The sequence below is a fragment of the Acinonyx jubatus genome, chromosome C1 (assembly GCF_027475565.1).
Source record: "Acinonyx jubatus isolate Ajub_Pintada_27869175 chromosome C1, VMU_Ajub_asm_v1.0, whole genome shotgun sequence".
Lineage (NCBI taxonomy): Eukaryota > Metazoa > Chordata > Mammalia > Carnivora > Felidae > Acinonyx > Acinonyx jubatus.
In genome coordinates this window covers 154,815,824-154,828,942 of record NC_069381.1, presented here as the reverse complement: position 1 = coordinate 154,828,942, position 13,119 = coordinate 154,815,824, and the positions used below count along the sequence as shown (strand labels likewise).

General features: G+C 37.0%; 1 long non-coding RNA gene across 2 annotated transcripts in view; it reads left to right on the top strand.

Annotated features, from left to right (window-relative positions):
* The window catches only part of LOC128314056 (uncharacterized), an 84,569-nt gene that overhangs the window by 51,523 nt on the left and 19,927 nt on the right, over positions 1-13,119 (top strand). Inside the window, exon 5 of one of the 2 annotated variants that reach the window (XR_008295417.1) lies at positions 674-1,399. The exons of the other annotated variant lie outside the window; for it this stretch is intronic. This is a non-coding gene — a long non-coding RNA (uncharacterized LOC128314056). Of the gene's footprint in view, positions 1-673; positions 1,400-13,119 lie in introns of those variants that run through there. 2 annotated transcript variants of the gene reach the window in all.

The window sequence follows — 13,119 nt, the reverse complement described above, 5'->3', positions numbered from 1 at the left end:
GGCTGAAAGAAAATACAATTATAGGTTTGGATTTGTTGTTGTTCCCAAGGAAAGAAAACTCTAATAATGAAGAAGTCTGATAAATACTGAAAAATAAAGAATTGAAAAACAGGATATGATTATCATGGGTCTGATGAATGAAGGGCTATGGCAATGGGAACAAAAAGGAGAGCAGATGCAGGGTGCCTGTGTGACTCAGTCAGTTTAGCGTCTGACTTCGGCTCAGGTCATGCTCTCATGGTTTGTGAGTTCGAGCCCCACGTTGGGCTCTGTGCTGACAGCTCAGAGCCTGGAGGCTGCTTCAGATTCTGTCTCCTCCCTCTCTCTCTTTCTGCCCCTTTCCCACTCGTTCTCAGTCTCTCAAAAATGAATAAATGTTAAAAGAAATTATAAAGTGTAAAAAAAGGAGAGCAGATGCAAGAATCTTCAAAAAGCAAAGGCAACAATTTTTGGAGTCTGATAGAACATGAACGGTATAGGAGAAATGGTCACTCAGTAATGATAATAAGGCTAAAATTGAGGGTCCTGGGGACCCTGGTAGAGAGAACCTTTATTTCCAAAAAATTGAGATTTACTAGTACTAATGAAGAAAGTGGTAACTGGGCATTTTCTGTAGGTAAACAGAACAACTGAAACTCCTTTTAAAATATAACAGAATATCCATTTTCCTCAGGCATTCAAATGCAATCAAACTATTTCAGCCTAGAGATCATTGGGTCCTCAGATTCCTGAGAAGGGAATGCTTCATTTTTTGGAATAGCACAACACATGGACACAGTCTGTCAAGCTAACATGGGTATGGCCTTTAATTGTCTTTGGTCTTTCATTTTTTATTATGTTTATAGCCTTGATTTAATTAATACAGAAGGAAAATATTTCAGAATGAAGTTGCCATGGTAACATGATTGGTATCTTGATTCTTTGTATTCATATGAATGTGTGTGTGGTTTTATCTAAGACAAAAATAGCATTACAAGAATACGATCATGCACTTGGATATTCTCTCTATTCAGATTACAAGCTGCCCTTGGTATTCACTATAACTAGATTTCCCCTAAAAAGCACACTTTCTGGCAGAAATAGGTGTGTGAGGAGCATGGTGTTTACTGCCAGGGTCCACCTTGCTCTACCGCCCCTCTTCTACCTGGCACCTCCATTCTCATTCCCTCCATTTGAGTGATCTTTTCTCTTGCACCTCCTGGAATTCCTACTAACTTCTTCCTTGACTGGGCCTTTCTCTGCTCCTGGACTCTAAATAGGAGAGAAGATTCCATTATTTATGTGGTTTGCAAAAGAAAAATAACAATTACTATCTGTGATGACAACTACTCAGATTGGGGGGGGGGCGGGATTTGTGTGAACATTCCATTCCTTCATTCAAAACAATAAAAGGTTGAGAATCTGGGGCTAAGAGTTATGTTTTTTTTTATAATTTTTAATGTTTATTTATTTTTGAGAGAGAAAGAGAGAGAGAGCACCCAAGCGGGGAGGGCAGAGAGGGAGACACAGAATCTGAGGCAGACTCCAGGCTCTGGACTGTCAGCACAGAGCCTGATGCAGGGCTTGAACTCATGAACCATGAGATCATGACCTGTGCTGAAGTTGGACGCTTAACCGACTGAGCCACCCAGGTGCCCCAAGAGTTATGTTTTTAAATTGTAAAATATATGTTGCTCTGGTTTGTTTGGAGTCAACTACTAAGGGATTGTGGCTCTAACTTAGGTCCCAAAGGGGAAGACTTAGTTGAGAGTAGTGTATGTTGTACAGCCTATGCTTTCATTCTAGAGAGTTCCTGAAAAAGGATTTTATTGGCATGTCCCAGTGGGAGCCATTCAGATTGTTTTCTCTTTTTTTTTTCAACATAAAAACAGTATCGGTTTCAGCCTTAATTGTATTTCAAGGTTGCCACAGATATTCAAAACCCTCTAACTACAAAAACAGCCTCAAGCAGCTTCAAATTTTCTACTCCCACATTTCTCCCTTCAACTGATAAGTGCAAAAATCACTGTGTTGCTTTAAAAACATTTTATCTTTGGAAACACTAGAGCTTCAGAAAATTTGAGAAATTCCTAATCAAGACTATCCCAAGAGTTATTGTTTAATGAGTACAAAGTTTCAGTTTGGGATCATGAAAAAGCTCTGGAAATGGATAGTGATGTTGTTTGGACAGCAGTGTGAATATACTTAATGTCACTGAATTATACCCTTAAAAATGGTTAAAATAGTAAATTTTATGTTACATATATTTTACCACAATTTTAAAAAGTCAGGTTAATGGTTGCCTAAAGAAGGAGGTGTGAGGTTGTATTTGGGAAGGTTCTGGCATTATTCTATTTTTGTTCCAGTGATTACATGTCTCTTCAGTAACTATCATACTTACCTTTGCTTTATGTTTCAGCATAGAATTGTTATGTTTCCCAATAAAGAGATTAATTAAAAAGTTAAAAAAAAAAAAGCTATCCCAAGTGTAAGAATTATGAAGCCTTGGGAAATCCCTTTTCCTGCTTTGGGTCTTTTTTTTTTTTTTAATGTAAAATAAATGAGTTCAACTAAATGATCTTGGAAGACTTTCTACTGGTAACATCCTGTAATTGTAGAAAATAACTGCTTGTGAATAGCAGAACTATAAAAAGCAAAAATCCTAGGGGTATTATTTCTTTGGGCTGTTTATTCCTTCACAGAAATTTGGAAAATCAAAGGAAAAACAAACTTGGGGCAACAAAATCCACTGACTAATATGAAGAAATATAGATTATTTAGGATATAGCCGGGATAAATAAAAATCCTAGAGGAGAAAACAGGCAACAATCTCTTTGACCTCAGCTGCAGCAGCTTCTTACTAGACATGTCTCAGGAGGCAAGGAAAGCAAAAGCAAAAATGAACTGTTGGGACCTCATCAAGATAAAAACCTTCTTCACAGCGAAGGAAACAATCAACAAAATTAAAAGGCAACTGACAGAATGGGAGAAGATGTTTGCAATGAATATTGCATATCAGAGAAAGGGTTAGTATCCAAAATCTATAAAGAACTTATCAAACTCAACACCCAAAAAACAAATAATCCGGTGAAGAAATGGGCAAAAGACATGAACAGACACTTTTCCAAAAAAGACATCCAGATGGTTAATAGACACATGAAAAAATGCCAATATCACTCATCATCAGGGAAATACAAATCAAAACTACAACGAGATACCACCTCACACCTGTCAGAATGGCTAAAATTAACAACTCAGGCAACAACAGATGTTGGCAATGATGCGGACAAAGGGGAACCTTTTGCACTGCTGTTGGGAATGCAAACTGGTGCAGCCACTCTGGAAAACAGTATGGAGATTCCTCAAAAGATTAAAAATAGAACTACTGGGGTGCCTGGGTGGCTCAGTCGGTTGGGTGTCCAACTTCGGCTCAGGTCATGATCTCATACCTCACGAGTTCAAGCCCCACATTGGGCCCTGTGCTGACAGCTCAGAGCCTGCAGCCTGCTTTGGATTCTGGGTCTCCCTCTCCCTCTGCACCTCTCCCGCTCATGCTCAGTCTCTCTCTCTCTCTCTCTCTCTCACCCTCTGAAAAACAAATAAACATTAAAAAATTTTTAATTAAAATGAAAATAGAGCTATCCTATGACCCAGCAATTGCACTACTAGGTATTTATCCAAAGGATACAAAAATGCTGATTCAAAGGGGCACATGCCCCCCAATGTTCATAGCAGCACTATTGACAATAGCCAAAGTATGGAGAAAACCCAAATGTCCACTGACTGATGAATGGATAAAGAAGATGTGGTATATATATATATATGTATATATGTGTGTGTGTATACATATATATGTATATATATATACACATATATATGTGTATATATATATACACACACACATATATATGTATATACACACACACAATGGAATATTATTCAGCGATCAAAAAGAATGAAATCTTGCCATTTGCAACAATGTGTATGCAACTAGAGTGTATTATGCTAAGCAAAGTAAGTCAGTCAGAGAAAGACAGATGATTTCACTCATATGTGGAATTTAAGAAACACAACAGATGAACATTGGGGAAGGTGGTGGGGGGAATGAGATAAAAACAGAGAGTGAGGCAAACCCTAAGAGACTCTTAAATACTGAGGACAGGGGCGCCTGGGTGGCTCAGTCGGTTAAGCATCTGACTTCAGCTCAGGTCACGATCTTGCGGTCCGCGAGTTCGAGCCCCGCGTCGGGCTCTGGGCTGATGGCTCAGAGCCTGGAGCCTGCTTCCGATTCTGTGTCTCCCTCTCTCTCTGCCCCTCCCGGTTCATGCTGTGTCTCTCTCTGTTTCAAAAATAAATAAACGTTAAAAAAAATTTAAATACTGAGGACAAACTGGGGGTTGTTAGAGGGGAGGTGGGTAGGGGAATGGGCTAAATAGGTGATGGGCATTAAGGAAGGCCCTGGGATGAGCACTGGGAATCATATGTAAGTGCTGGATCAGTGGGTTCTACCCCTGAAACCAATACTACACTGTATCTTAACTAACTTGAATTTAAATAAATAAATTTGATTAAAATACACACACACACACACATATATATATATATATATGAAAAGTATATATATATATACACACTTCATATATATATACACACACACATATATATATATATGAAAAGTATATATATATATACACACACACTTCATATATATATACACACACATATATATATGAAAAGTATATATATATATGTATATATATATTTTTTTCATCCTCCATAAACTTCAAGATAGCACAATGGTTGGGTACAGGTTCCGGGGTTAGAGAGCTTAGGGTTTGCATCTGGACTCTGCCTCTTGCAGCCATGTGACTTTAAAGTAGTTATTTAAGCTCTCTAGGCTTCACCTTCTCATCTGTACAATAGTCATAACCATAGTACTTCATCGCAGGGTTGGTGTGAGAATTTTTAAATAAAATAATGTATTTTAATTATTAGCTATAGTTCCTGGGAAGTAGTTTAAAAATGGTTGGCAGTTGTTATTGCCTTATTATAATTACATCTTATTCCTTTCTGTCACCCTTTCCCTACCTATTCTTCTATCTCAAATTCCTTTAAAAAAGATATGTTTTCCCTATATTTCTTTTGTCTTGAATTCTAGGGCTAGATAGTTGGAATTATCTTGGCAGTGAAAGAAGGGTGGCAATGGACAGATTGGTTCCTGTTTCCTTGTCTGAATTCTCTTGCCATAGAAAAGCAACAACCATTTCTACCTAGTAATCAGTTCAGAAGCTCAGTAAATGCAATAAGTGATTTTTGCAAGATGGTAGCCTCCTAGAGGAGTGAATATGGCATGGTCATTTAGAGGGTGAATAGCGTATTATATGCTTAATTTCTGATGAAAGATAAAAGTGCAGCATAGCTAAAATAAACATCAAGAGCAAACCCGAAGGAAAATTAATTTCTCAAAAGCCAGTGGAATAGGAAAAGAGAGTGGAGTAGTATTTTACTTTGAGGATAGCATTATTTGACAAAGTTCATCACTCCTTCTCTTAATAACAATCTAGGAAGCCCCTTTTATGCTCCAGCTTTGTTTTGGATACTAGGCATAAGTCAATAAAAATAATCAGATAAAAATACGCCCTTGTGGACTTACATTTTAGTAAGAAGAAAATAATGTATAGATAATAAGATGAATGGATGAATGGATGGATGAAGGATGGATGGATAGATAGATAGATAGATAGGTAGGTAGGTAGGTAGGTAGACTCTACAGCATTAGAAGGTGATAACTGCTGTGGAGAAAAAGGTAGAGTAAAATAAGAAGAAGAATGAGAAAAGAGCATGGAATGTTATTTGCATTTTTAAATAGGATGGTCAGATGACATTTGTACAAAATTGTGAAGGATCTGGACAGCGAGCTACAGGGACATCTAGAGGGAAAAATTACAAGCAGAGGAAGCATACTGTGCAAATGCCCCAAGGCAGAAATATATATGGCTTGAGCCAAGAACAATATGGAGGCCAATGTAGAGACCAGAGATAATGATAATAGAAATAAAGTAGCTAACTTCTGTTGAGGCCTTACTATTCTCTGAACACTCTTCTAAGCGTTATTACATATAATCTTCAAAATCGTCACATAATGTAGGCAAAGTTATTCTCTCCATTTTATAGATAAGTATATCGAGATTTTTGAAAGGTTGAACAACTTGCACAAGATTGCATATCCAACAGCTGCTGGAGTCAATGTGTCTCATTCCAGTGCTCATGCTCTTGGACACTGCATTTGTAGCCACATGTTTGTCTGTCTTGGAGCTCAGGATTGGATTAGTTCCACTCTGTTCCCCACATGTCTAAACTGCATAAATCTTTGTGACTTTTTTAACTGGTTAACTTATCCTTTACATACATATTAACTTAAATGCACAGTTTTAAATGTTAGCTGAGGTTTTCCATGGGCCCTTTACCACCTTGTAACATTTCCAAATTCTCTCCTCTCCTTTCCCATTCTGATCTTCCATCGTTTTACCAACTCTGCCTTTGCATACAAACCAGTTCAGCCTCAAGGATAAATCTACACACCAGAGGGCAACCATATCCTTTCTGGACTTCTTTCTCCAGAGATCAACTGATGTATGGTGGAGCCTCTTCAAAATACTTTTTACTTTGTGAATATAGGATTGTGGGTATTCATACATGGAGGCATTTTTGCAAGTTATTTTGATATATCCTTTTTCCTTCCTCCTTTTTTTTAATAGAGGTTTGAAGATCCACCTCATCCTTTCATGGTATTGCTTTAAAAATTCCTAAATTCTCAACCCTGCCTACCACCTTCTTAATCAAATGCAAAATGTATTAATAATAAAGCCAAGAAATAGTACCAAAAATTTAAAAGTCTGTTCACTTCTCTGTCACTGATGAATATTTTCATCAGAATTCCTATGAGCATCATTCTTGTCCAAATTAATTTTTTCTCTCTTCAAAGAAAACACAAGAGGATTAAATGACTGCTGTTCCTTCTTCAATATGTATAAAATATTTTCTTCTGGTAAAAGTGTGTGTCAAATTTCAAGCCAGAATGAAAAAGACAAAATGTTCATTTCTCTATTTGGTTCTAAAATCCCTGAGCTAGAAAGACAATGACCATGACAAAGAAGAAATTGATCTTTTTGCATTACTATCTGAAGAGAAATGGAGAAAAGAGTAGAATTCTTTGTGGGGATATTTTCCCCACAAAAAATAACTTAAAATTAATAGTTGCTTGGGTATTGGTATGCCTGGAATGGGCATTGAAATAGATGGAGGTAGAGGAAACTGTGTTTTGTGAATACTGTTTTTTAAAGGAGGTTCTATTTTTTTTTAAATGAAAAGACTTAAGTATGTTGAACAAAGTTTTGAGATTTATGGCATAAATTGGAATGGCAGAAAGCCACTCTGTGGTAATTGCTTCCTTCAAAAGGTAAAGGTACATTTGCTTTTTTAAGTATATGGAAAAATGAGGCATAGGGAGTAACCAAGCCCATCTTATCATAGTCCAAGTAAAAGCCAAATGGTTCTTAGATCACGACAGATAAAATCATACCCATAGAAATGATCTGGCTGAACTCTTCATTGGAAAACCACTCAAGGTTTCTTTGCCCTCCTAAAATGATTGAAATTAATATATGCCTGAATAAATATGACTTTACACAATTTCTTCTTTTTTATTCTTTCTTGGAAATGTTTAAATAGATACAAAATTAGGATATTTTAATGAATCCTCAGTGCTCATCACCTAGCTTCAACTACTATCAACACATGGCCAGTCTTTATTTGTTTGTTTTATTTATTTATTTATTTATTTATTTATGAATATAATTTATTGTCAGATTGGCTTACATACAACACCCAGTGCTTATCCCAGCGAGTGCCCTCCTCAATGCCCATCACCCATTTTCCCCTCTTCCCTACCCACCCCATCCACCCTTAGTTTGTTCTCTGTATTTAAGAGTCTCTTATGGTTTGCCTCCCTCCCTCTCTAACTTTTCCCCCCGCCCCTTCCCTTCCCCCATGGTTTTCTGGTAAATTTCTCAAGCTCCACATCTGAGTGAAAACATATGATATCTGTCCTTTTCTGAGTGACTGATTTCACTCAGCATAATACCTTCCAGTTCCATCCATGTTGCTGCAAATGGCATGATTTCATTCTTTCTCATTGCCAAGTAGTATTCCATTCTATATATAAACCACATCTTCTTTATCCATTCATCAGCTGATGGACATTTAGGCTCTTTCCATAATTTGGCTATTGTTGAAAGTGCTGCTATAAACATTGGGGTACACATGCCCCTATGCATCAACACTCCTGTACCCCTTGGGTAATTCCTAGTAGTGCTATTGCTGGGTCCTAGGGTAGTTCTATTTTTAATTTTTTGAGGAACCTCCACACTGTTTTCCAGAGTGACTGCACCAGTTTGCATTCCCACCAACAGTGCAAGAGGGTTCCCGTTTCTCCACATCCTCGCCAGCATCTACAGTCTCCTGATTTGTTCATTTTAGCCACTCTGACTGGTATGAGGTGGTATCTCAGTGTGGCTTTGATTTGTGTTTCCTTCATGATGAGTGACGTTGAGCATCTTTTCAACACATGGCCAGTCTGGTTTCATCTATACTTCATCCTCTTAACATCCTTCCCCTATAATTTTGAAGCATATTTAAAACAGTATATTATTTCATTCTTTCTCATTGCCACGGTGATGGGTATTGAGGATGGCGCCTGTTGGGATGAGCACTGGGTGTTGTATGGAAACCAATCTGACAATAAATTTCATATTTAAAAAAATATCTAATTTACAAATAAAAAAACACAGTATATTATTTCACCTGTAAATACACAATTTTTTCACATTCAATTTTGTTTTAATGTTTATTTTTGAGAGAGAGAGAGAGAGAGAGAGGCAGAGTGTGAGCAGGGTAGGGGCAGAGAGAGAGAGAGGGAAACACAGAATCTGAAACAGGCTCCAGGCTCTGAGCTGTCAGCACAGAGCTGGATGCGGGCTTCAATTCACTAACCCTGAGATCATGACCTGAGCCAAAATCAGATGCTTAACCAACTGAGCCACCCAGGCGCCCCAAGAGGAAAGTTCTTACATTCGAAGAGTTATAATCTGAAAAATGCAATAAATCAAGATTAATTCTACTCCTGAAGCCAAGACTACACTGTATGTTAACTAACTTGCAAATACATAAATCAACCAATAAATGAATAAATAAATAAAATTTAAAAATACAATAGCCAAAACATGGAAACAACCTAAGTGTCCATCAGTGGGTGAATGGATAAAGAAATTGTGGTGTGTGTGTATGTGTGTGTGTGTGTATACATTTTATGCGTGTGTGTGTGAGTGTATATATATATATTATATATGTAGCATATATAATATATATATATTATGTATTTAAAATACACGCATAAAATGTATACACACACTCCACAGTTTTTATATATATATATAATATATACACACATAAAAAATACATATATATATATATAATATATAATATGAAAATACTACTCAGCCTTAAAAAATGAAACCCTACCATTTGCAACAACACGTATGGATCTTGAAAGTGTTATGCTAAGTGAAATAAGTCAGAGATAGACAAATACTGTCTGATCTCACTAACATGTGAAATGAAAAAGAATAACTCATAAGAGATTAGATTTGTGGTTACCAGAAGTGGAGGGTTTGGAGAGGATGAATTGGAAAAAGGTCATCAAAAGATACAAACTTCCAGTGATTAGATAAGTAAGTACTAGGAATGTAACATACAACATGATGATTATAGTTAACATTGCTACATGACATAGGAAAGTTAAGAGAATGAATCCTAGGAGTTCTAATTACAATGAGAAAAAATTGTTCCTTCTTTTCTTTTTTGCTTTTTATTATATCTGTATGAGAAGATGGATATTAGCTGAACCTGTTGTGGTAATTGTTTCACAATGTATATAAATCAAACCATCATGCTGTTTGTCTTAAATTTATAGTGATATATATCAAATATTTCTAAATAAAACTTGAAAAACTAAGTAAATTAATTAAATTTAAAAATTTAAAGGGGCGCCTGGGTGGCTCAGTCAGTTAAGCGGCCGACTTCGGCTCGGGTCATGATTTCGCGGTCCGTGAGTTCGAGCCCCGCGTCGAGCTCTGTGCTGACAGCTCAGAGCCTGAAGCCTGTTTCAGATTCTGTGTCTCCCTCTCTCTGACCCTCCCCCGTTCATGCTTTTTTTCTCTCTGTCTCAAAAATAAGTAAACATTAAAAAAAAATTAAAATAAATAAATAAATAAATAAATAAAATTTTAAAAAAATCAAGGTTAAAAAAAAAGTGCTGGGAGTTTCTCCTGTGTTTAAAGGTGCTTCCTGGTTCCCCTGGTCTACCGTAACTTCTCATGTTAGCCCCAGAAGGATAAGAGCACAGTTTCAACCAAGTCTAGTAGTCCATTGGAAAAAAGTCAAGAAGCCAAAGATCCACTGTCATATGTAGCAGATGTGCATAATTATTTTTGTCGACCTAGTATTTAAAGACCCTTTTCTATCTTTGGAGGCTTAATTGCACCTGGGGCTTCATGGAAGTCAGAGTCTATTTCCCATTGTAGGAGCTGAAAATGTGGAGGACTTTCTTTCCTGGTTCCTTTGAGTTTAGGGTCTTACTTGATGCTTAGCCATGAGAAACACCTGCCCCAGATTTTAAAAAGGGAGTGGATGACCAGAAGAAGCAGGGACAGAGAAAGCCTGCTATGGAGGCAGTGGCTCTGGCAGCCATGTCCATTTCATAGGTGGGAAGGGAGGAAGAATAGGGCAGACAATGTCAGTGGTGCCTATGTCTGAGCTCAGCATCCGTGTATAGAGTATGTTGATGAATGCTCAGCAGTGAAATTGATGTGGGGCTAGTATGTTATAACATAGCTATAGCTGCGGTGCTGGTTGAATAGTTTCCATACTGGATTTTCAGTTCTGCTGGTCATTCTTTGAGCTACTCAATATCATTTGACTAAATAATTTTCCGCATAATCTATGTTTCTGTTTTTGTTATCAAGAAACCTCACTGATTCACCTGGAGTGTATGCAAAACTTTAAATGGCCATCTGAAAGGGACCTTAAAATATAAGATGTATTAAAGAAGAAATAGAGAGGAGGCCAAAAATTACTCAAAGATCACTGACAAAAAGCTAGTAGAAACATACCACAGTAGCAGTTTGAATCATCATGGAGTCTTCAGATGGTGTGGTAGTTAACATTTTTTTACTGCATTCCATTTGAACTTCTTAGTTTAGGTTATTACTGATGAAGAGGGATGTTCACCAAATATTGCCTATAGTAGTAAAACAAAAATGAGGGAAATGTCACCTTAAATATCCACCAATTGGATTGGACACATTAAGACAGACTATACTACAGGAGCTGCCCTCTCCTACTGCCCACCCATCCCCCATTCCACCCAAAGTTAATGTTAAAAAGTCATATGTGGGCTTTAGAAAAATGTTAGTGACAAAATTTTAAGTAAAAAAAATCCTCAAGTCTGACTTTGGCTCAGGTTATCATCTCGTGGTTTGTGAGTTCAAGTCCCGCGTCAAGCTCTGGGCTGACAGCCCAGAGCCTGGAGCCTGCTTCAAGTTCTGTTTCTCCCTCTCTCTGCCCCTCCCTTGCTCATGCTGTCAATCAATCTCTCTCTCTCTCTCTCTCTCTCTCTCTCTCTCACTCGCTCGCTCAAAAATAAATAAACATTAAAAAAATTTTTTAAATCCTCAAAACCCCAACATCAAACTAGACAGAACAGCAGTCCCGAGTATAGCCCAATTTTTGAAAAGGGCATGTTTGTGAATATTTATGTAAATATAACACAGAAGTAGTTCATGATGGCTCTCAGTGGGAAATAGGAATACAGAGAGAATTTTTATTTTTTTCATAGGCTTTATGTATTCGCTTCCAGTTGGGGCTGTAACAAAAAAGCCACAGGTTGAGTGGCTTAAAACAATACAAATTTATTATCTTACAATCTGGAGATCAGAAGTGTAAAATGAGACTTACTGGGCTAACATGAAGATGTCAGGAGGGCTGTGTTCCTTCTAGAGGCTGCAGGGTAGTATCTGTTTTGAGGCTTTTTCCATCTTTTGTGTCATCTACACTCCTTGCGTTGTGACCCCGTCCTCCATCTTCCATGTGCATCACTCCAACCTCTGGTTCCCTTGTCATATCTCCCTTTCTGACTTTGCTCCTCTGGCCTCCCTCTTTCAAGGGCCCTTGTGATTAGATTGAGCTCACCTGTATAATCAGGATACTCTCCCCATCTCACAAACCTTAACTTAATCATATCTGCAAAGTCCACTTTTCCCTGAAAGGTAAAATATTCATAGGTTCCAGAGACTAGGACATGAACGTCTTTGGGAGAAGATTATTCTGTCTATCATACTTTCTAAAAGCACTTTAATATTATTAAGAACTATTTCTTTCCTAGAAGCCCTTGTTCTCATTAGTTTAATAGTTTATTTATAGTATAATTGTAAATTTCCTACAAAGCCTCAACTAGAGTGTACTATTTAAGCCAAATAGATTTAATGAGGAGTTTTTGGTTTTGTCGTTTTCTTTTTACAAAAATTATATGTTTATTTCAAACTAAAGATATTTTTGGGAATTAATGAATTTATAGTTCTCTGTATTTCCTTTCTTTTTACTAGCCATGGCTTTCTTTTCTACCATAGTACATTTTTTATTTGACAAAAAGTCTTTAAAGTATTGTTCAAGATAGTTATGGTTGATGTTGAATCCATTTTTCTCATCTTCTAAAGATAAGTATTACGCTAAGTGTCAATGAATTTATGCCAACAAAGGCCATTAGCAATAAAATAAGTAACAAAAGTGTGAAATTTTAAATGGTAATTCATCAAAATTTAGTATTCACATTAAAGATACATGGCTTTTGACTCCTTTAAAACTTGGTCCAGATGGGAAATAATAATAGAATAATCTCTAGTTCAAGTGTACCCTGTGTTTGAAAACAGAAGTTCATGATCAACATATTTTTAACTACCTCTGAATGTTAATGATCAGGAAAGCAGTGTTCCATTGTAAAACGGATCCTCAGTTGTGGTTGTTGGT